Source organism: Schistocerca gregaria, unplaced genomic scaffold, assembly GCF_023897955.1.
Source record: "Schistocerca gregaria isolate iqSchGreg1 unplaced genomic scaffold, iqSchGreg1.2 ptg000405l, whole genome shotgun sequence".
NCBI lineage: Eukaryota > Metazoa > Arthropoda > Insecta > Orthoptera > Acrididae > Schistocerca > Schistocerca gregaria.
The window spans coordinates 2,156,316-2,178,732 of record NW_026061842.1 but is presented as its reverse complement, the minus strand read 5'-3'; positions in this window follow the sequence as shown (position 1 = coordinate 2,178,732).

The window sequence follows — 22,417 nt, the reverse complement described above, 5'->3', positions numbered from 1 at the left end:
GCATACGGAGTCGGTTCCCAGATATGAGAGCGGCTTCAAGTCTACAACAGATACCAGTACGTTCTCGACGGCGAGCGTTGATCAGACACAAGGATATCGTCAGGAGTGTCCCAGGAAGTGTAACAGACAGCTGTTATGCTGTATAGACATAAATGAGGTGACAGGCTGAGTGAACAGCAGTCTGCGGCTGTTGATGATGCTGACGTGTACGGGAGAGTGTCGTCATTGAGTCACTGTAGGGGGGTACGATTAACGGGAAGCGCGGACAACTGAGAAACGCGCAGAAGTCAGTGAGGTACTGAGCCATGCCGACGCCGGTGCCTTAGTTAGCTGCGCTACGTTTTTCGGTTGAGGACCCAGGATACGAAGAGCTTCATCGAGGTGGTCCCACATATTCTCGATTCCGGGAAGCCTGGTGGTCGGCGGAGTACAGCAAACTCATCCTGGTGCTTTTCACACTGCAAGCTGTGTCACAGATTTAGTTGTTCTGCTGGTAGATTCCGAGGGAAAAAAGACTCGATGTAGGTGTGGCAACGGTTCCGACCGATATTTCTGCTCATCCACTGTGCCTTCCAGAACGACGGGAGTGTCACGATAACGTTTGTGAGATCGTAACGATCCTTCCTCCTGTCCTAACCCTGCCGCCGACTGTTGCAGGGTGTTCACTTTCAGGTGAATCGCGCCCTACACGCCATCGTCTGTCTGTCACTTGGAAAGCCCGCAGGTCACCGTTCAGTGGACGCCCAGTCGCAGAACTGGCGTAAAAATTCCAGCCTTCGTCGAGGACGAACAGCAGTCAGCATAGGTGTGTGGACCAGGAGTCTGCTGTGGAGACCCACACATAGCATTTTTCGCTGAGTGGTCTTAGAGGAGACACTGTCGGTAGGCTCTTCGGTTCACGTGCATGGTCAGTTGCTCAGCAGTTGCACGTTATTCACCTGCGGTCTCCTTTAACTCCTGTCCTCTGTGGACCGTGGGGCACCACAACGGCCTCAGCGTCGGCTCTCGACAGCGCCATGCGCGGAGTGCTTTAAATATGGCAACACGCCAACATTTTACGAACTCTGCCGTTTCGAAAATGCATCCACCTGTGGCCCGAAAGGCAATGATCACGTCCTTTTGGATGTCACATAAGTGGCTGAGTTTCCGCGTTACGCATACCTTACTCATTAGCGTCGGACACAGGCGGTGATCACGTTAATGTGACTGGAGCCTGTGGTTAGAAAAAGGAAAGGAAAAGGAAACAGAAAGGGGAAAGGATGGTAAGCGGTGCCAGGAGCACCGGAAATGTGGTAATTATACGAATTGCTTGTACAGGAACTCCGAACGGAATAGGAGCAGCGGCAGTTTAAAAATTGTAAATGGTAGAATCACGGCTCAACAGTAAGTTTCTCGCCCAACCTGACGAAACAGATGTGGATATTGAGAAACGAATGCATAACTGCTGGGAAATAGTCTGCGGTGAGTAGACAGTGCCTTTTTTCGGAGGTTTTAAAGAGCAATTTCAAGATTTGCGAGATAAAGGTTTAGATTACGTCGCAAGTATAACGAATTATGAGAAAGACTGCACTGTGTAAGGGAAGCTTCTGGGATGTCCCATAACCGTGGCAGTAGTTCAGGGATTCGGCAGCACGAAGATATTTTGAAAGTGACTGAAGTTTTTTTGGAGACTGATAATAACCCTGTTCCTGACAAATGAATCCTGGTGATCAGTTACGAAGAAGGGGAGAAAATGTTTGAAAATAAAGCTCTTCTTATGGACGGACGTTTCAGAGGTGTTCGAAACAACTTGTTGATACCTGAAGCACGGAAGACTAGCTTTTTTACCAGAGGAAAGTCAAAATAATTGTGAAATATTTTTTCTCAACCGAGAAATGTCATAACTTGGTTGTCATTTAAAACTGCATTGCTTTACTTCGAAATGATTGCAAATTAAACTATGAAAACAGTGTTATCCGAGACATTTATTTTACAGTTGTAATTTTCATTTCAAGCAATGCCTGTGGAAGACATACAAGAACTGCGATTAGTGGAGCAATACAGGGATGAAGAAGTAGTTCGTTTGTCTTGCCGCACGTGTGCTGTAGAGTCCATCTTCCACCGGACTGCCTTGATGAAGCATGGAGAGTAACAGCGTAGCAAGTGCCCAGTGGCGTAGACTATTTAATCAGTCAATAGATGGAAAATGCTAGTACACAACCTGAAATGTGGAATTGGTGAAGACAGACAGTCGACTGAAATTATTTCGAAATAAATTCACTCTTAGGTTGGCTTCAGTTGCGTTAGATAATACCTCGATACCTAACACTACTGTATCAAAGTTATCTGCGTTCAGAGAATTTATTTCAAAGTGATTTCGGTCAGCTATCTACCGTCATCAATTCGATGCACAGGACCATGAATGCTGTCGAAGTTTGGCATAGCAAACGATACTCAATAAGGCAAAGGTATCTTAACCTACAATTTCTGATCAATACGCTAAAGGAGAATGCAATAAAACCAATACCTGAAATTGAAAAAAAATCTGTTGGTCAGCTTCTTCAGTGAAAGAGGTAAAAGATACATATGTGTTGAAAAAGAGTTAAAAGATATTTTAAGAATACATAATGACTCGGTGGATCTAAGAAGTTTAAAATTTATATCATTCCTACGATAAAATGTGGAGAGGCGTTCTTATTACAAAACGGCACGCAGAGCCTCCCCATTGTCGCGGCTTCCTTTGCACGTCGGAGAACCCGCAGCTAAAATGTATGTGGTCAGAAACACCGCGTTGGCTCACAGGTCGCCGAGTCCACGGCTGCAGAATCCCATGACACCCTTCAAGAGGCGGCGAGGCATCTTGTACAGTAGTTATTTGAGAGTGAATTTTTTCCTCGCTCCTCAAGAGACGTCATCAAACGGATCTTCCTGCTTCTGGAGTGTCTACGCGACTATGAGGGAATCCCGAAACGTTACATCTTATTTTAGTTCTGCTCTCCGTTCCACACCTTCAAGGACCCACTTGTTTTCTGTGGCACTCGAACACTTGTACTTCTCCGATGTCATTTTCGCGAGGGATTTATGTACTGTGCTTATGCTTTATTAAGAAAACACGGGAATTTTTTAAGTGTATAGGGGTGAAACGATTATCTTAATAACCGATAAAACAACTCCAGATATCGAGTATTACGTACCGGCTGACACTTCATTACAAAATGTTTACGGGCTGTCTGTTATCCCAGTCGCTTCCGTTTATGAAATGTACCGAACACATGAGCATTCTTCGATAAACAGTTCTGACATGGGTCTTGACAACACGATCGAATTACAGAGGTTCAAATAGTGAGATGCGACTGCGTGCAACTGCATAGGCAGATTTTCAGTCCCTGCATGTAATTGTAACGGAACTAAGGAGATTATAGCGACACGAACGTCAGCCGGGTAAATAAGTCGTACACTAAGTGGACATCCTGCGGACGCAAGTAAACACTTCCTGTTACACCACGCCACTGCTGCCTCGGTGTAAACACGGAGGACAACAGGAAGTGCTCTACGACCACTAGCTGGACTATGGAGCAAGAAACAGCCGGGGTCCCCGGTGGTCTAGTGGTAAGGGGGTCTGGAACGTTCCAGCGCCTCGGCTGGGGCTATTCGCCCCAGCCGGGCCGGGGTTCAATCCCCGGCCAGCGCTGGAATTTTCAGACTTCCGAACACTATCCTCCACCTCTGCCCTGGCATGTGGCGCATGCCGGGTACCCCGTGGGGTCCGTGCTTCGGGTCCCACGTGGAGCTCACTCCCGCACTACAAACTAAACCTGGTTATGCTGGTGCAAGCATTTTAAATTTTAATTCACACACTTTCTTCACCAGACCACATCTACATATATTTTAAGGTACTTAATATATCTCACTATGGTATCAGTAATATTTGTAGGAAACTATGAAACAAAAACCTTACCAAAAAAATGATTTTTGTTATCCTTCGTGTGCTGAATACTTCTGAGGTAAATACCCAAACATCTGCCATTTTCTTGTAGTTAACAATGAATATTCGAAAAAAGTTTATCATACTGATTCATATATTACATAATGTATTTTACTCATTCTCAGTGCTGAAAAAGCAGTAATTATTTCAAAGTCATAAGAAAATGCAAAATATTGTATCACAAGCCAACAAGGTGTTCTTTTTTGTATCATGATTTACTATGCGATTAATAAATTCTGTATAATAAATCGTTTCGTAACAATTGACAATACCTTTTAAAAATACATTGTTTTCACTTATTGCATTATCAAAAACTAAAACAGGCCTTTTTTTCTCAAATTATTCTAGTGTCAAAATGAGATGTTTGATTTTACACAGGTCACTAATGACATAAACTGTTTTTTTTATAAAAACGATATTTCTCGTGGTTTTATGTGAGCTGAATGCTGAATCAAACAGATAACACTTAAAATTAATAAGAGGAATTTCTTGGTGATTTTACTAACACGCCCATATAGTTCATATAATATTTCGATTAATAGTTACATGACTACCTCTCTGCCTCTACTTTTTGTAAAAGTATCTTGTAGATCAGAGAAAAAATTGTATTACTACCTCTCCAGGTTAAGTGCAGTTCAATGAAAGAGATTGTAAAGGCCGTACCGAAGATGCAGAATATTACGTTCTCTGCAAGGCATTTGCCATCAGTAATGAGTGAAACTGTAAAATAGAAATAAGGGCTGGAAAACGCCTATTACTGTTGTACTATTATATCACTAACGTTGCACTGCATAAACTTACTTACAGTTCTCGTTGCTGTTCAATATTCTTTAACTCACTATACCGTGCGATTATGTTGTTAACATTTAATGTAACAGTAGTCCTGTTCCGAGCCACATATCCATTTTTAATGCTTAAAAGTGTGGACAAAACTATTAGTAATACTAAATTACGAAGAGGGAATGATGAATGTAACATGCTGCGTACATTAATGTCGCTCGAGATGTAGTTTGCATTATATGTTATCAGAACACAACTATTTTGTAATGTGTGAAATACACAAAAATACGGTAACAGACAAACCGAGCAGTGATGCCGTAATCTGTTTTGTAATAATAGTGTAAAGGAAGAAATAAACAGCAACTAGACATTTAAGTCACTCAATTTTCGCGGCCATTTTGCTGTTCATCACTTCGCTGCTAGATGTGGCTACTAGTTCCTCACACACTCAGTTGTCTGTAGTGCAGGGCTTCGCCACCAGAAGGCTCTATCAGCACCGGCGAGGGCTCACTCTGTCGACGTTTCCTGCTTCACTCCTCAACATCTATGCTAACTGACGTGACTGCTAAATTTTCAGACTAAACGAAAAAAATAACACCAACACCAAATAAGGCAAATAGTGATAAGTGCGGATACTATCGAACCATCACTTTCATACGTCCTGGCTGAAAATACTGATCCAAAATATTTACACAGGAATTAGAGGAGACGAGCTAGAGGAAAATCGATTTTGAGAGAACACACTAGCCGCTAGAGATCGGTTGAAGAAATTCAACCCATATTTATAACATCTATAGATGTTACAAAATAACTTCTGACAATTTTGAGCAAAATATACAGTTTGAATTTAAGATGATGCAACCAGCGATAAAATACAGTGAGCGGCATGTTATCTAGAGCTCTGCCAGAAATCAGACAGCAATTTTAAGACTTAAAAGACATAAAGGAAAGCTGGCAGTTGATAGTTGAGAAGAGAGAGTGAGAGAATGAAAGTGAGAGAATGAGAGAGACAGAGAGAGAGAGAGAGAGAGAGAGAGAGAGAGAGAGAGAGAGAGAGAGAGAGAGATAATGGGAGGGGGGGGGGGCGGTTCGGTTCTAGCCCATTCACCCATGTTATTCACTTTGCATACAGAATGTTTCACACGTCGTGCTACACACTTATCGCGTCTGTAGAGGGGACCTACCAGATGAAGTTTTACATAGGAATCGATGTCTGGAAACGTCATCCAGCGACGCTACAGGGTATCGAAGTTACAGGCGCTGGAGTCTGTAAAATATGTGTACACAGAAAGATTCAATGAAGATGTTACCAATTTTATATGATGATGGAGATGGATAAATGTATAAATTTGAGGTTATGTCCCTATAACGGAAAATTGGAAGAGAAGACATTCCTGTTGCGTGTGACAGTATGTACCAGTAGTGTTGCAGCTAAGATGTAGGGCAGGAAACTTTCAGAGGTGGTAGTATGGACCGAATGTCCAGTACACATGGGCTGTAAAATGCATACCTTAAGAGCTGTGAGGACTTGTTCATCTTCGCTAGCATAAAACATATCTCCACTGTTGAACAAGTGCTCATAGCGCCTCAGGTATGCATTTTGTAGCCCATGTTTACCGGACATTTTTTTCTTACTTTGATCCATACTACCACCTATGAAAGTTAGCAACAACAGTACCAGTACTTGTATTCCGCCGTCAGAGGTATGATAACGATATTCCCTTGTAACTTCCGGAACATGATACATGATCAAATTGATAAATAATCACGGCATCACACTCTACTTACATACATTCGCCGGGGCTGGTGCCTGTATTTTGATGCTCTGTAGCCTCGTTAGATGACGTTTGCATGCATGAGTTACTAGGTAAAATTGCAAGCTCTAGAAATGTGAAACACCTTGTATAAAGAAAGCAACATACGAAATGAACAAGATATTTGGGAAATTAATCGAAGATAAGAAAGAAGAAATAGGATCTGTTTCCAAATCGACCTTTCATTTCGCTGCTGCTGATTTGAAATTTCGTGGCATTTATTCGCTCTGAAGAGGATCGTTCAAACGATGGTCGGAATGTAGTTATTTTAGTTGTTTCACTGTTTTATAATGACATGGCCTAGAACCCAAAATGATTTTCTCCAAGTTGTTTGTAGGAATTCTATCGCTTCTCACCGATATTTTCAGTATGGTACTGGTATTTTTTTTCCTACACCTACCAACTTTAATAGTGCTTGAAATGATGAAAATTGTCTCCATATCAAAAAGTATTAGGTACTGAGACGGTGCTTGGTTTTAATGATAACAATATACAGGAAAATTCAGCCATGTTTCTGCGAAGTTGCATTACGCCGAAATTCTGAAATACATCCGTATATTTCGAATGTCGTACAACAGCTGTAGGTAGGAGACGGGGTACTGCAGAAGTAAAGCTGTTTAGACGGGACGTTAGTCGTGTTTGGGTAGCTCAGATGGTAGAGCACTCGCCCACGAAAGGCAAAGGTCCCGAGTTCGAGTCTCGGTCCCGCACACAGTTTTAATCTGCCGGGAAATTTCATATCGGCGCACACTCCACTGCAGAGGGATCTAATTCTGGAAAGAACTGTATAGTTAGTGGAGAGATACAGGATGTTGCAAAATTCCCGTTAAAAACTTCTAGGGAACTGAGTGACGATATTCTGAAGAGGAGCCCATGTATGGAAAGGTATATCCGTGCTACAGCCGTATAAATACACCTTCGCTAATGTGGTATGCAACAGGGTTATAATCACTGGAGGGGGGGGGGGGGGTTACTTACGTCTGATCCTATGATGTCATTTGACGGCTGTCTCCTCTCTGACCTGGATCGAGTCTCGTTCATGTGTCTGTGAGTGTTAGAGCAACATTTCTGAGCACACTTTTGCCGAATACACCGACACGAGTATCCTGTGTGGCCAAAGCGCACAGTACTGGAAGAGCTGCTGGTCGCCTTTATCAAGATCGTTGTCCACAACGTCTGACTCCTCCCCACACGCTTTTCGTTGCCATTGCACAACGTCTTCGACTATGGGTGTCTTCACCGTCAGCAGGTGCGTCTGTGGTGCCCCGTGGAGACGCAGCGCACGCGAATTGGAAAATATATTTATATGGATATTGTGTCTGTTCTTCCGGACATGTGCGAAAGGACGCTACGAATGTAGTGTGTGGACATACAAAGGTGAGAATGTGGGTCTCGCGGGAGGCGTGCGCGAGACAGTCCCTGTAGTCTCACTATCCTCTGTGCCGTCTGTGGCTCAGATGGATAGAGCGACTGCCATCTAAGCAGGAGATCCCTGGTTCAAGTTCCGGTCGGGGCACACATTTTCACCTGTCTTCGTTGATATCTATTAACGCCCGTCAGCAGCTGAAGGAAATAATATCATTGTAATTTCAAATTGGAAAACGCCCTCCTGTAAAACCAGTGTCTCTGAAGACCGATTTTTTTGATTCTTTGGTTATTAAAGAGTGAAACTGTAGAACAATAGATGTACTCGGTCACATCTACACTGAAATGCCAAAGAAACTATTATAATAATACGTATTCAAACACAGAGATATGTAAACAGGCTTAATATGGTGCTGCCGCCGGCAACGCCTATGTAAGACATGTGTCTACCGTAGTTGTTAGATCGGTTACTGCTGCTACAATGGCAGGTTATCAAGATTTAAATGACTTTGAACGTGGTTTTATACTTGGCGCAAGACCGATGGGACACAGCATCTACGAGGTAGCGATGAAGTGGGGATTTTCCTGTACGACCATTTCACGAGGGCACCGTGAATATCAGCAATCCAGTAAAACAATAAATCTCCAACATCTCTGCGGCCAGAAAAAAAATCCTGCAAGAATGGAATCTGAAGAGAATCGTTCAGAGTGGCGAAAGTGCAACCCTTCCGAAAATAACTGAAAATTTCAATGCTTGACCATCAACAAGTATCAGCATGCGAACCATTCATGGAAACATCATCTACATGGCCTTTCAGAGCCGAAGGCCCACTCGTGTACCCTTGCTGACTGCACAGCACAAAGCTTTACGCCTCATTTGGGCCCATCGGTACGAACATTGGACTGTTGATGACTCGAAACATAATCCCTGGTTGGACGTGTCTCATTTCAAAATGTATATACAGTATGGACGTGTATGGGTATGAAGACAACATCATGACTCCATGGACCCCGCATGTCAACTGCGGACTGTTCAATCTGGTGGAGGCTCTGTGACGTTGTAGAGCGTGCGCATTCGGAGTGATGTGGGATCCCTGATACGTCTAGATACATCCTGTCTGATCACCTGAATCCATTCGTGTCCATTGTGGATTCCGACGGAAGTGGGTAATTCCAGCAGGAAAATGGAGCGGCCCACACAACCACAGTTGCTACAGAGTGGCTGCAGGAACACTCTTCCGAGCCTAAACACTTTCGCTGGCCACCAAACTCCCCAAACATACTGTACGTTTCTAGTAAATTTTATAGCATTAACTAGCATATCTGGAATGCCTTGCAACGTGTTGATCAGAAGAGATCTCTGCTCCCTCTTACTGTTACGGATTTATGGGCAGCTCTGCAGGTTTCATGGTGTCAGTTCCCTGCAGCGCGACTTCAGCCATCAGTAGAGTCCATGCCACGGCGTGTTGAGGCACTTCTGCGTGCTCGCGGGGACCTTAAACGATATTTCTTTGGCTCCTCAATGTAACAAATTACTTATCAAAGTGACAGCGTTACCAACATGTTTTCAAGTGGTTCTAGTATACGGTACGTCTCAGGAGACAGGTTACAATTTAAAATAAGAGTATTATGTACTCAGTCCCCTCTACAAGTTGTAGCAGGTAGTGATGGGAATTTCAGAACATCCTGTACGTTTCCAGCAAACTGTATAGCCGTTGTCGTATTACAATTGGTATCTGCGAATACATTCCATAATTCGTGACAGATCGCGAGGCGCAACTGCAGAAATCCGTAGCGTTTACCCAGGGGGCGTCTCGGCTACGGCAGCTCTGACGGCTAGTTTGAAGGCCACTTTCAACTAGTGTTGCCAGAGGTGTCTCTTTTTAGAGATTCTACGACTCGCCCCACGTAAGCTTTAAAAAGGAAGACCAAATGCTCCAACTTCTGGCCTCTGCTAACATTTCGAAATACACTATCCTATCAGTGAGTGTACAGACACCTGTTAGTGGACATTAATATGCAGTGCGTCCACCCTTTGTCTTTATGGCGGCTTGAACTCTGCTCGGGACACTAAGTGAGGTGCCTACCGACAATTTACGCACCACACACGGATATCGTATCTACGTGTTTGTACACGCAAGGCAATAAATTGCTCAGCAAGATCGCCATATCTCTCATCAATTTTCAACATCTGGAGCACAATGGGCAGGTTCTTTAAAGCAGGTCGCGATTTTGAGGATGTAACGAACCAACTGAACTGAATTTGGTACGATATCCGTCAGAAGGGTATAAACTAACTTTATCAGTGAATGTCAAGCCTAGTAACTGACCGCGGAAAGGCCAGAGGTGGCCCAACACGTTATCGACTTATCAATTTGTGAAGCTCTTTGTCTTGAATTAATCATCCAGTTTTTCTTCAACTCTAATCATTCATTTGACCCTACACGTACAGTCATGCTCAAAACTATCCTAACGCCCGAATTGAATTTCGCCTGATTCACATGCAACCCACATAACGCAACTGTCTAGCAGGTCCCCTTATCGCTCCTTGGTACAGTCGTTTGACTATTGAAAATGGTTCCAACAAATCACCACAAGAAAACACTGTTCTGTATCGCAATAACTCAAGATGTAAAGTAATACCACGATACTACAAATATCACGGAACACCTTATCACAGATAAGACTGCCCTTAAGGCTTGTAGCTCACATTTATTACAATAAATGACATACCTGACATTTTACCGCTCTCATTATTACGTCAGATAGGTAATACACGTAGTAAATTCGTCGTATTCATGATTTCCTCTTCAAAGTAACATACCGTACTTATCATTGAACACAAAATGAGATTAAAAATTGAAGTTATTCACGGGCAACCAGTTGAGAATATGTATGAACTTCAAATGACACGACGAACCGTCTCGTTCTGCTTATGGATGCAAACTCAGGTCATGCAGACTAAGCAATGATTTCGTGCCTGACGGATACTAACTGTCATTCCTGATTAGGCATACAGAGAGTGATATACCTCGATTTTAGACAGAGCCAGTTTTCAAATTTCCACTTTAAATTACATATCGCAAGTATTTTTGCCGGACGCGAATTCCTACCCAGCACCTATTTTCACTGTTAACGAACGACGAGAGATGTTGAATCTTGGTTCTTAACAAGTAACTTACTTGAATTGCCGTGAGGTAAGGCTTTGTACTGGGCAGGGATTCGAACGTATATCGGCAGGCAGTAACATCTCTTAGCTTTTGGTTTGGCAGCACTCGACAGCCATTTCTAGGCGCAAGTAATAGAAGAATGGCAGCGCGTTTTTGTTATCAAGTAACGTCTTCATCGATTACTTTAGTTTTAATGTAATCTATGAGTAATTGCTGATGTTTGATATTAACATGAAAAGAATTCTGTAGACAGAGAAAGAACCTCTTCTTGGGAAACTACTTGTATAGTGACCAAAAGGCACGAACTTATATTCAAGTACAGTGTTCCAGCAGCGGCATGAAGAAAATGATAGTAATAATGTCGGTAATAATCCAATTATCCGGTAACTTCACACTTCCCAGTGGATCTTCACGAACTAAGAAAATATCTGAATTTGTGAACATTTCAAAATGGCTTCACATCGAGCCTATGATGCCTACAAGGGTCTTTACATCCTGCTGACATGAGAATAGCATAATCTCCGCGTCAGAAGCTTTTTTCTACTTAAACATTTAATAGACTCGCGTTTTATCCACCGTGACTACTTTTGTAAGCTCAGCACATCATCCATTGCAGCTCACTCCTGGGGCTGGGAAATGTGGGCACAGTGGCCTGGTGGAACTATCACAGGAGCAATGCGTGGGTTCAGACATTTACTTTTAAGAAGCACAAACAGATTTACTTTGCGTCTGGTAACCTCAAAAGAAAGACGTTATAATCCAGAATTCGCAATACAAATCACGTTCCATCATTACCAACTGGGCAGAGCCAGGTTACGTTGGGAAATGACATAGCGGAAGTCATCGTAAACAGAAATACAGTCGCCAGTAAACTTACTTACATTAGAAAATTTTATTTTATTTTATGAACCGATAGCCATTTAAAGGATGGGGCTCTTATTTTACTTGTAATTGATTCAACTAGAGACGTTGAAAAATTTGGTGCTGGACTGTGATTCGAATTCGTTTCTCCTCTTTCGAGGATCTGAATCTCTCGGGACATTATAGTTCAACCATTTCGTCCCTTTTCGCAAGACTGCAACCTTCTCTAGGTCTCCTCCAAAGGTAAGGATGTGGGTCCGAATCCTGATCCAATACAAAAATATTCATAGTTTCAGTTCAAGCCCTATAACGTGCACACCGTCCCGCTAGTGAAAACCAACGTGCGCTTTTAATGTCTATTCATGTGTTGCCAACAATCGCAATAGGTGTCATTATTTCTTGTCAAACACGCACACACCTTACCGTTGGTGAGTAAGCAACTGATATTTAAGCTATATTTGTGGATGCACGGTAGGCGTGTAGTTAGATTGTCGCTTAGGTACAAAAGTTTGTATCCTTAGTTTAGATTCAAACACCTAGCAGCTGGTAAGAAAAACCGATACGTAAATTTGATTTTACTTAATTAACAATACGATTACGTGTTGGGTTCGTATCTCCGTCATATAACTTCACATCATGCACTTAATCTTTAAATGCATGCGCACTTTGTTACTTGAGCTTGGAGGTATATCAGACATCTTTCGTGGTTAGTTAACAGGGACGAAATTGTCTTGTTAGGAGTCCAGGTTTATTACAAAAATTGTCGTCTTTTATTTTCAAGTTTAGATTTCATTACAGGTATTGGCAAAAATTTCGGTAATTCATGACTCTTCATGGATAGCCATCAGTATGATATGATTAGATTACATTAGATCAATTTTTGTTTCATAGATCATGAATACGATATTTCGTAATGATGTGTAACGTGTAATTTTAATGAAAGATTTCTTTACATACCATGATTCAATTTCTTTACAACAATTTCTTAATCTCTCTCATTCTTTTTGATTTCTCCCTCCCTCTCTCTCTCTCTCTCTCTCTCTCTCTCTCTCTCTCTCTCTCTCTCTCTCTCTCTCTCTCTATCATACACACACACATTCTTTTTTTCTTTATTTGTTTGTTTTGCTCGACTATCGGCGAGGCATCAAAACGTCTCTGAATGAGCTTCTTAGTTTTTAGTACACTTACGAAATAAATATAAAAACAACTGTGAGAGTTACTGGTATATGATGCTTAGTTTTCAGTCAGTTTGGAGTATTATTAGTAACCACGCTCCAGTCCCTAAACCTAGTTACAGAAATGCGAATCAGACGCATTACGTATTCCAGGCCGTAGCAACCGCGACTTGGAGACACCAGCTATGGTCACTTCCCAGCCCGCTGTACGATCACATCGGTTCGTCTTCTTTCTGCTGGTACTGTAACTGAGATTTGACAACAAGGCAACGTATGTTTGGCAACTCTGTGATCGACGAGTTCCTTCCTGGTGCGCACGGAATTTATCCTCAAAGTTCACTTGATTTTACCTGTCATTTCCATTGAATAATCTGATTTATTATCACGTTAGGTGTAACAAAAGATTGTAAATTTACGGTTTTCAGCCCAGGAAAGTCGTTGCACGTGGAAATCGCAACTAATCTCGTCCTTTAAGTAGCGGTTTACGAGTGCTAGACATTATCGAACTCGTAAGAGTAAGCTAAGACACGTACTTCTACGCCAGCTCTATGGTAATGCGCTGACCTGAGAAATAGCATCTGTTATGGTTCGCACTTCCAGTCTCGCTGACTGTAACGTTTTTATCCCTTCTGTGAAAGAGCTACAAGCAGTCAGATAAAACATCGATAAGGAAATCGCAAAAAAATACTTTCGGCTCATAGTGCAATGGTGAAAACTTACAATGCTGCACAACAGGTAAGTCCTCTTCCCGCAGCTGACAAACAAATTTTGGGTTTCTAGGAATACAAAACTTTACTTATGAAATGCGACATTTGCAATGCACGACGTTTTCAACAAAGAGATGGCGCAATACAGTAGCTCAAGTGGAAAGAAACACTTCCTATTTAAATTTGTGCATCCTACACTGTTGGCTGTTCTGTGTAGGTGGCAGGTACGTGATTTTATTTCGGTGATTGCAAAATAAAGTCGAATTTATGCACTGGGTAGTCGAGGCAGCTAGTTCATTGTGATTCGGTCAACCAAGTAAATGAATTTACTGAACCTGCTGCAAATTACTACAGGAAGCCTGTGTGTCAATTCTCATCCAGAGAGGTGCAACGGCGTTACGATAGAAAAATGAGCCACATACTTATAATATGCTTGTATATCTATGGACTGGGTTCGATTCCAACTTCTGTCAATGATTTTAGATAAGGAGAGACAGATTCCATTCTCTTCTGGCTACACCAAGTGAAGAAGATATAATGACATTGTGGTCTGAAATTAACATGAAAAATGATATTCCTTTACTACAAAGTAGACGTTAGGATGAATCACAATAAAGACTGGAGCGGCGACACGTAGAAACCTTTCTTATACTTGTTATTTATTTCTAGAGACGAAACAAACGCTTTGTAGGCTCACAGGACATTTAGTCCATATTTTATATGAGCTTCTGTATGTCGATAAAATCGGTTCTGATCTGGGAATGCAACTTAGACCGTACTTAACGCTGAATTTGATACCTTCGTGAGAATACAGCACGTCTACAATTTGTTGTTTGTTCAGAACTGCAGATTCCTCAACATCTCCACATACTGCGCGTGAATGGGTTCGAATCCTGGCCCGGCACTATAGATTTCATTATGTATTATCAAGCTCTAGCATGAGAACACCTATCTGCTGCTGGATAATTATTTTAATGTTTAATGTATTTTCATTCGTTGTCAACACTAACGATATGTGACGTTTTTGACACCCAGTGAGACACAGAACTATTTGCGAGATCACTGTAAGTTCAAGATGTTAGTCCGAACTGGACAAAAATTCGGAAGCTGACGTATCTTTGTGTGTAGTCAAAAGCGATATGATGTGTGGAGCTGTATTCCCAGTGAGCACTGAACTCTTCGTCATATTATTTCTAGTTCAAACACGCTCACATGTCGCTGCTGGTGCAACAAACCCATATTTAACGTTCGTTTTCTCTAGAATAGAACAGCGACAGATGCCGGGTTGGAGTCTTGGGAAGGAAAAAAATGTATGTTTCGTCTCGTCATTTCAGTTAAAACATCTAGCTACTGCCGAGAAAACCCGAAATGTCACAGTTGATTGTGCGTCGATATCTATCCGATTAAGTTCTGAGTTCGAACCCCTGTCCAACACAAAGCCTTACCTCACGGCAATTCAAATAAGTTACTTGTTAAGAACCAAGATTCAACATCTCTCGTCGTTCGTTAACAGGGACAATAGGTGCTGGGTAGGAATTCGCGTCCGGCAAAAATACTTGCGATATGTAATTTAAAGTTGGAATTTGCAAACTGGCTCTGTCTAAAATCGAGGTATATCACTATCTGTATGCCTAATCAGGAGTGACAGTCAGTATCCGTCAGGCACGAAATCATTGCTTAGTCTGCATGACCTGAGTTTGCATCCATATGCAGAACGAGACGGTTCGTCGTGTCATTTGAAGTTCATAAATATTCTCAATTAGCTGCTCGTGAATATCTTTAATTTTTAATCTTATTTTGTGTTAAATAATAAGTACGGTATGTTACTTTGAAGAGTAAATCATGAATACGACGAATTTACCACGTGCATTACCTATCTGACGTAATAATGAGAGTGGTAAAATGTCAGGTATGTCATTTATTGTAATAAATGTGAGCTACAAGCCTTAAGGGCAGTCTTATCTGTGATAAGGTGTTCCGTGATATTTGTAGTATCGTGGTATTACTTTGCATCTTGAGTTATTGCAATACAGAACAGTTTTTTCTCGTGGTGACTTGTTGGAACCACTTTCAATAGTCAAACGACTGTACCAAGGAGCGATAAGGAGACCTGCTAGACAGTTGCGCTATGTGGGTTGCATGTGAATCAGGCGAAATTCAATTCAGGTCGTTCGGATACTATTGGGCATGAATGAACATCACGTGTATCGATTTCCATCGCGCTGGGGTAAGTCCTCCGGGATACGTTTATTCTCCTTAGTGTGTAAATATATTTGGAGCATGTCATTCAAAAACGTTTGAAACGACATAGACGGGAGCGGGTTGTTGTTAGGAGAGCAGAATGTATTAGACTCGCGGATCATGTGGTGTTATTGGCAGAGAGCGAAAGAAGTATGACTGAAATGTTAAAAGAATTGAACAAGAGACGTGAGTAAATTGGAATGAGAAATAATAAGAAAAACGCAAAATGTCCGGTGATAGGTGCAAGAAAAGCAAGAACAACTATAATGTTAGGCAGGAAGATACACAACAATTTAGTGTTTTTAGATAACTGCGACGTGCTATTATGGACGACATTGGAAGTAATAAGGAGGTGAAAATACGTATAGCAATTGCCAACGAGACGTTTCATAACAGGAGGCTTTTATGTGGGTGCGTTGATAGGGGATAAAATAGGCAGGCACAGTGAGAAATGAGGTGGTGTTGATTGGGAGAACAGAGAGAAATTTTAAAGGTAGCAGGATGAGCAAACACAATTGGCATGGACACTGAATGAGAAGAGATTGTTTATTGATGGTATGAAGGAAATGGTGAATGCAAGAAGAAGAAGAAGAAGAAGAAGAAGAAGATGAAGAAGAAGAAGAAGACGCAGAACATACCAGGTGGTGGACAGCGTAAGAACAGAAAATAGTTGTGAGAAAACAAGAGGGTAACAAATGATGGGACTGCATGGAGAGCTACATGTGAAGACCTGCCTTAGGGCAGAACTCTCATGGTGGTGATGTTGATGAAGAGGAGACTTATGTAGGACGTTTTGCAAAACGCCCATTTTCTTGTAATCCAAATTTAAACAAAACATAGGCAGCTTATAATTTGTAGTCTATAACCGACCGTGAATTGCGTGACAGATGGAACTTGCCAGTATACCAGTTATTAGGACTTATTCCCACTCCACTGACGTATGGAGCGTGCGAACCGTGGCTGCTTAAAAGCCTCTGTGCGTGCTGTGCTTAGTCTCTTCTGGTCTTCACGCTTCCTACAGTTACAATACGTAGGCGGTTTAAGTATATTCCATTCCTACTTTCATCATGTAACGTCAGTTCTAGAAACTTTCTAATTAGGTCTCCTCGCGATACTTTGCTCTTCCACGGGATAGTCTGTGTCTACCATGAACTGTCCGTTAGTCAGTAAGTGGAATAACTGGTTTTCCGACACATGTCGCCATGTAACTGTCGCTCTGTCTCCACGCCAGAGAGACGGAAATTCTGTGTGCCACATTTGAAGATGAGTCTGTAAAGGTTACAAAACTAGTTAATGGAATTACAAATAGTTGAAAAAGTGAGTTTTTGCAGTTTTCCGTATTTACATTCAATGCACTAGTCACAGGCTCTAGGCGATCCTTAGGGGACAAGCTTAGTCGGTTGAGAGCGTGATGTGTCCCTCCGAGATTAATTTCACCTGGGCTTTAAGCGACTCACCGGTCAGCATTTACAGAGCTGCCAACTACATCTCACACCGGGAATATGACCAGGATTGGTTTGCATCGCAGCCTACGGAAGAGAACGCAAATCGAACGATCATTCGCAGTCATTCCCTCCATTGACTACCATTCGCCTATATTCAACAGTTAAGGATTCCTCCGGAAATATTCCAAGTAGACTTTCTCTGGATATTTTACGTTTCTTTCCAAGCGCCTGCCTGTTCAATTTGATCAGAAACTGTGTGACATTCTCCAACGGGTCAAAAAACCTGTGACCATTCGTGCCGCCCTTCTCTGTATACATTCAGTATCGCCGGGCAGTTGTATCTGATTAGGATCCAAGAATCTCGAGCAATATTCGGGGATGGGTCGCAAGCGTGATTTGTAAGCAATTTCTTTTGTACACGGATTGTATTTTCCTAGAATTCTACCAACGAATTGCAGCCATCCACCGTATTTCCCTAAGACTGCGACTATGTGACGGTTCCATTTCAAATCTCTAGAAATTTTTACACCCAGGTATTCATGTGGGTTGAGCGATAGCGAATTTGACTCGCTGCACTATACTCGTAGGATAAGGTTATATCGTTTTGTGAACCGAACAATTTTACATTTCGGGAACATTTAAGCTAAGTTGTCATGCTTTGCACTACACTGAAATCTTATGAAGGCGTGACTTCTTTCAAACAAAACTTTATTACAGGCAACAGCATCATTTGCGAAAACACTGAAGTTCCAAATAGACAGCGTAACCACGGCCCCCTTCTCCCCTCCAAATTGCTGTCTCAAAACGGTAAGTCCCATTTGTAAAACACCTTCAGAAGTTCGTTCACATTCCGTATCAGTTAATGTGTTAAAAACTTGACCTGAAGAAACATAACCCTTTGCAGTTGAAGACGCTCAGTTGTAAGAGAAGCTAGTTTTTCGAAAACGTCTCAATATTTATGTACTGAACTAGGTTTTGTACAATTCTATAATTTTCAGGTACATTCGGCGACGTTTATGGATACTGTCTGACAAATGTGTTACGAATAAAGTGAGTAGTAAAGAAGTAATAAAGTGAAACATCAAGCCTGATGCTGACACCTTACTGCACGATCAGCGAAAATGTAGAAGTGATAAAAGTCTTTTTCCTTTCATCATTATGTCAGGGACGTCAGAGGGGAAAAAAAGTTTCGCCAAGTTTCGAAATTATGTGTGAAGTTTGTTGGAAGTCGCCACGTGCTGCCTTTCACAAATGCTCGGTGAATATAGTCTCGATAATTTGCCGCCATGAAATTATGCTGCCTTAGACGAGTACGCAGTTTTTAACTTTTAACGCCCGACTTATTGCGTAAACCTATGCCTTTAAATGAAGGACGGAAGGAGGATTGCATTTAATGTGCTATCGATGTCGAGGTCATTAGAGACGGAGCAGGAGTTGGCACTGCGTCAGGGAAGGGTAAAAGAAGTCCGCCGTTCCCTTTCAAAGGAACCATCCCAGCATTTACTTGGAGCGATTCAGGAAAGTTACGGAAAACGTATCAGGATGGCCGGATGCGGATTTAAACGTCATCCTCCCGAATGCGAGTCTAGTGTACTAGTTGACAGCTCGTCGTGTAGAAGCTAGCGTTGTTGGTGATGGGATTCCGGGTTCGATTCACGGCTGGGTTGCTTTCTCCGCCCGGGAAGTAGGTGTCTGTGGTGTCATCATTTCATCATCATCCGTGAAGGTGGCGAAACTGGACTGTGTAAAGGTTGGGGCTTTGTACAGGCGCTGATAACCGTGCAGTTAAGCGCCCCAAAAACCAAACATCATCATCATCATCATCATCATCATCATCATCATCATCATACCATGTACTAACCACTGCGGCAGCTCGTTCGGTATACATTTAAATGAGCAGATTAAGTCAGCATTTTTAGTATTTACATTGACTTCGTTCTTCATAAATGAAAGCAGGAACTATGACAAGACAAAGGAATTGGGATAACGAATGAGAAATACCTGATTGTGCTTCTGTTTGTAGATGACATGATTCACGTTCACGAAATGACCTCCAAAGATCTATATACCACCTGAACGAAATATGCAATGAATACAACTTTAAAATTTCTAGGAACAAAACGAAAATAAGTGCACTCCGAGGAAAATACTCAGTCAGTTTAAAACTAGTTTTGGATAATCCTGCTTTAGAACTGGTCTCTTAATCTTTCATTTAGGCTACGCTGTAAGATCTGATTTTTACTCTGATACTTAAAATAAATTACACAAATTCTAAGCTGTTTGTGACACTATTATCTGAATATTGGGCAATAAAGTACAAAAAGATTGTCCCGAAATTCTATAACGTGGTCGCGGTTCCTGTATTATGCTATGAAAGCGAAAACATGGTTAAAAAAAAAGCAAAAAAAATCACACGGCAGAGATGAGGTTCCTAAGAAATTCGAAGAGCTGCACAACAAGAAATGATTAGGAATGAAGATACTAGAGAAAAATTAAGTATTTTCAACAGAAACTAAAAAATTCAAAAATATCGTGAAGACTGGTGAGAATGCTACGTCCCAGACTTCCCCAAAATATTCTGAACTACAAGCGGAATGGAAGACGTGATATTGAAAGGCCTCGGACGTGGGAGCAATTTCGTTTGAGAGACTATCCCGCGCGGCGACTACTGAAGTACTTATACATTATAGAATTCTTAAGTTATACAACCAAAATAAGTAAGTTTTAATGTAGTTTACGTTCACTGATGCAAAAAAAAAAAATTCTTGCTTTTTAAAGTGGGCTATGTTCTTTCTAAGGGTTCAAACTGTCTCCATGACAAATTTGAACAATATCTGTTAAGCGGTTTGGACTCTAAAACGAAACAGACTGTGTTACAAAGTTGAAAAGCAACTGAGAGAAAGAAGCAGCGTCGGTTTCTGCAGGAGGCGGCCATCATTTTGTAGGACAATGTTCGGGCACGCTCGGTTCAAGTCGTGACTGATTTGATCGGTATATAGGGATGGGGAGCGCCGCATCACGCACCACACTCATCTACATCTATATTTATACTCCGCAAGCCACCCAACGGTGTGTGGCGGAGGGCACTTTACGTGCCACTGTCATTACCTCCCTTTCCTGTTCCAGTCGCGTATGGTTCGCGGGAGGAAAGACTATCTAAAAGGCTCTCTCTAATTTTACATTCGTGATCTCCTCGGGAGGTATAAGTAAGGGGAAGCAATATATTCGATACCTCATCCAGAAACGCACCCTCTCGAAATCTGGCGAGCAAGCTACACCGCGATGTAGAGCGGCTCTCTTGCAGAGTCTGGCACTTGAGTTTGTCAAACATCTCCGTAACGCTATCACGGTTACCAAATAACCCTGTGACGAAACGAGCCGCTCTTCTTTGAATCTTCTCTATCTCCTCCGCAAACCCGATCTGGTACGGATCCCACACTGATGAGCAATACTCAAGTATAGGTCCAACGAGTGTTTTGTAAGCCACCTCCTTTGTTGATGAACTACAGTTTCTAAGGACTCTCCCAATGGATCTCAACCTGGTACGCGCCTTACCAACAGTTAATTTTATATGATCATTCCATTTCAAATCGATCCGCACGCATACTCCGAGATATTTTACAGAAGTAACTGCTACCAGTGTTTGATCCGCTATCATATAATCATACAATAAAGGATCCTTCTTTCTATGTATTCGCAATACATTACATTTGTATATGTTAAGGGTCAGTTTCCACTCCCTGCACCAAGGGCCTATTCGCTGCAGATCTTCCGGCATTTCGCTACAATTTTCTAATGCTGCAACTTCTGTGTATGCTACAGAATCATCCGCGAAAAACCGCATGGAATTCCGACACTATCTACTACCTCATTTATATATATATATTGTGAAAATTAATGGTCCCATAACACTCCCCTGTGGCACGCCAGATATTATTTTAACGTCTGTAGACGTCTCTCCAGTGATAACAACATGCTGTGTTCTGTTTGTTAAAACTCTTCAATCCAGCCACAGAGCTGGTCTGATATTCCGTGGGCTCTTACTTTATTTATCAGGCGACAGTGCGGAACTGTATCGAACGCCTTCCGGAAGTCGAGAAAAATAGCATCTACCTGGGAGCCTGTATCTAATATTTTCTGGGTCTCATGAACAAATAAAGTGAGTTGGGTCTCACACGATGGATGTTTCCGGAATCCGTGTTGATTCCTACAGAGTAGATTCTGGGTTTCCAAAAACGACATGATACTCGAGCAAAAAACATGTTCTAAAATTCTACAACAGATCGACGTCAGAGATATAGGTCTATAGTTTTGCGCATCTGCTCTACGACCCTTCTTGAAGACTCGGACTACCTGTGCTCTTTTCCAATCATTTGGAGCCTTCCGTTCCCCTAGAGACTTGCGGTACACGGCTGTTAAAAGGGAGGGCAAGTTCTTTCGCGTACTGTGTAGAATCGAATTGGTACCCCGTCAGGTCCAGTGGACTTTCCTCTGTTGAGTGATTCCAGTTGCTTTTCTACTCCTTGGACACTTATTTCGATGTCAGCCATTTTCTCGTTTGTGCTAGGATTTAGAGAAGGAACTGCAGTGCGGTCTTCCTCTATGAAACATCTTTGGAAAAAGGTGTTTAGTATTTCAGCTTTACGCCTGTCATCCTCTGTTTCAATGCCATCATCACCCCGGAGTGTCTGGATGGTTGGTTGGTTGATTGGGGTTGAAGGGACCAAACAGCAAGGTCATCAGTCCCTTGTTACAAAGGCGTTCAGTTCTGACAGAGGGACAGCTCAGAAGAGTCAAAAACGGTAAAAGGTAAAAGGCTAAAAAAGTGCAGTTGTGTCGTCAATGATAAAAACACAAGGAGGGAAGTCAGTAAATGGGCAACCTCAAGAGAGGAA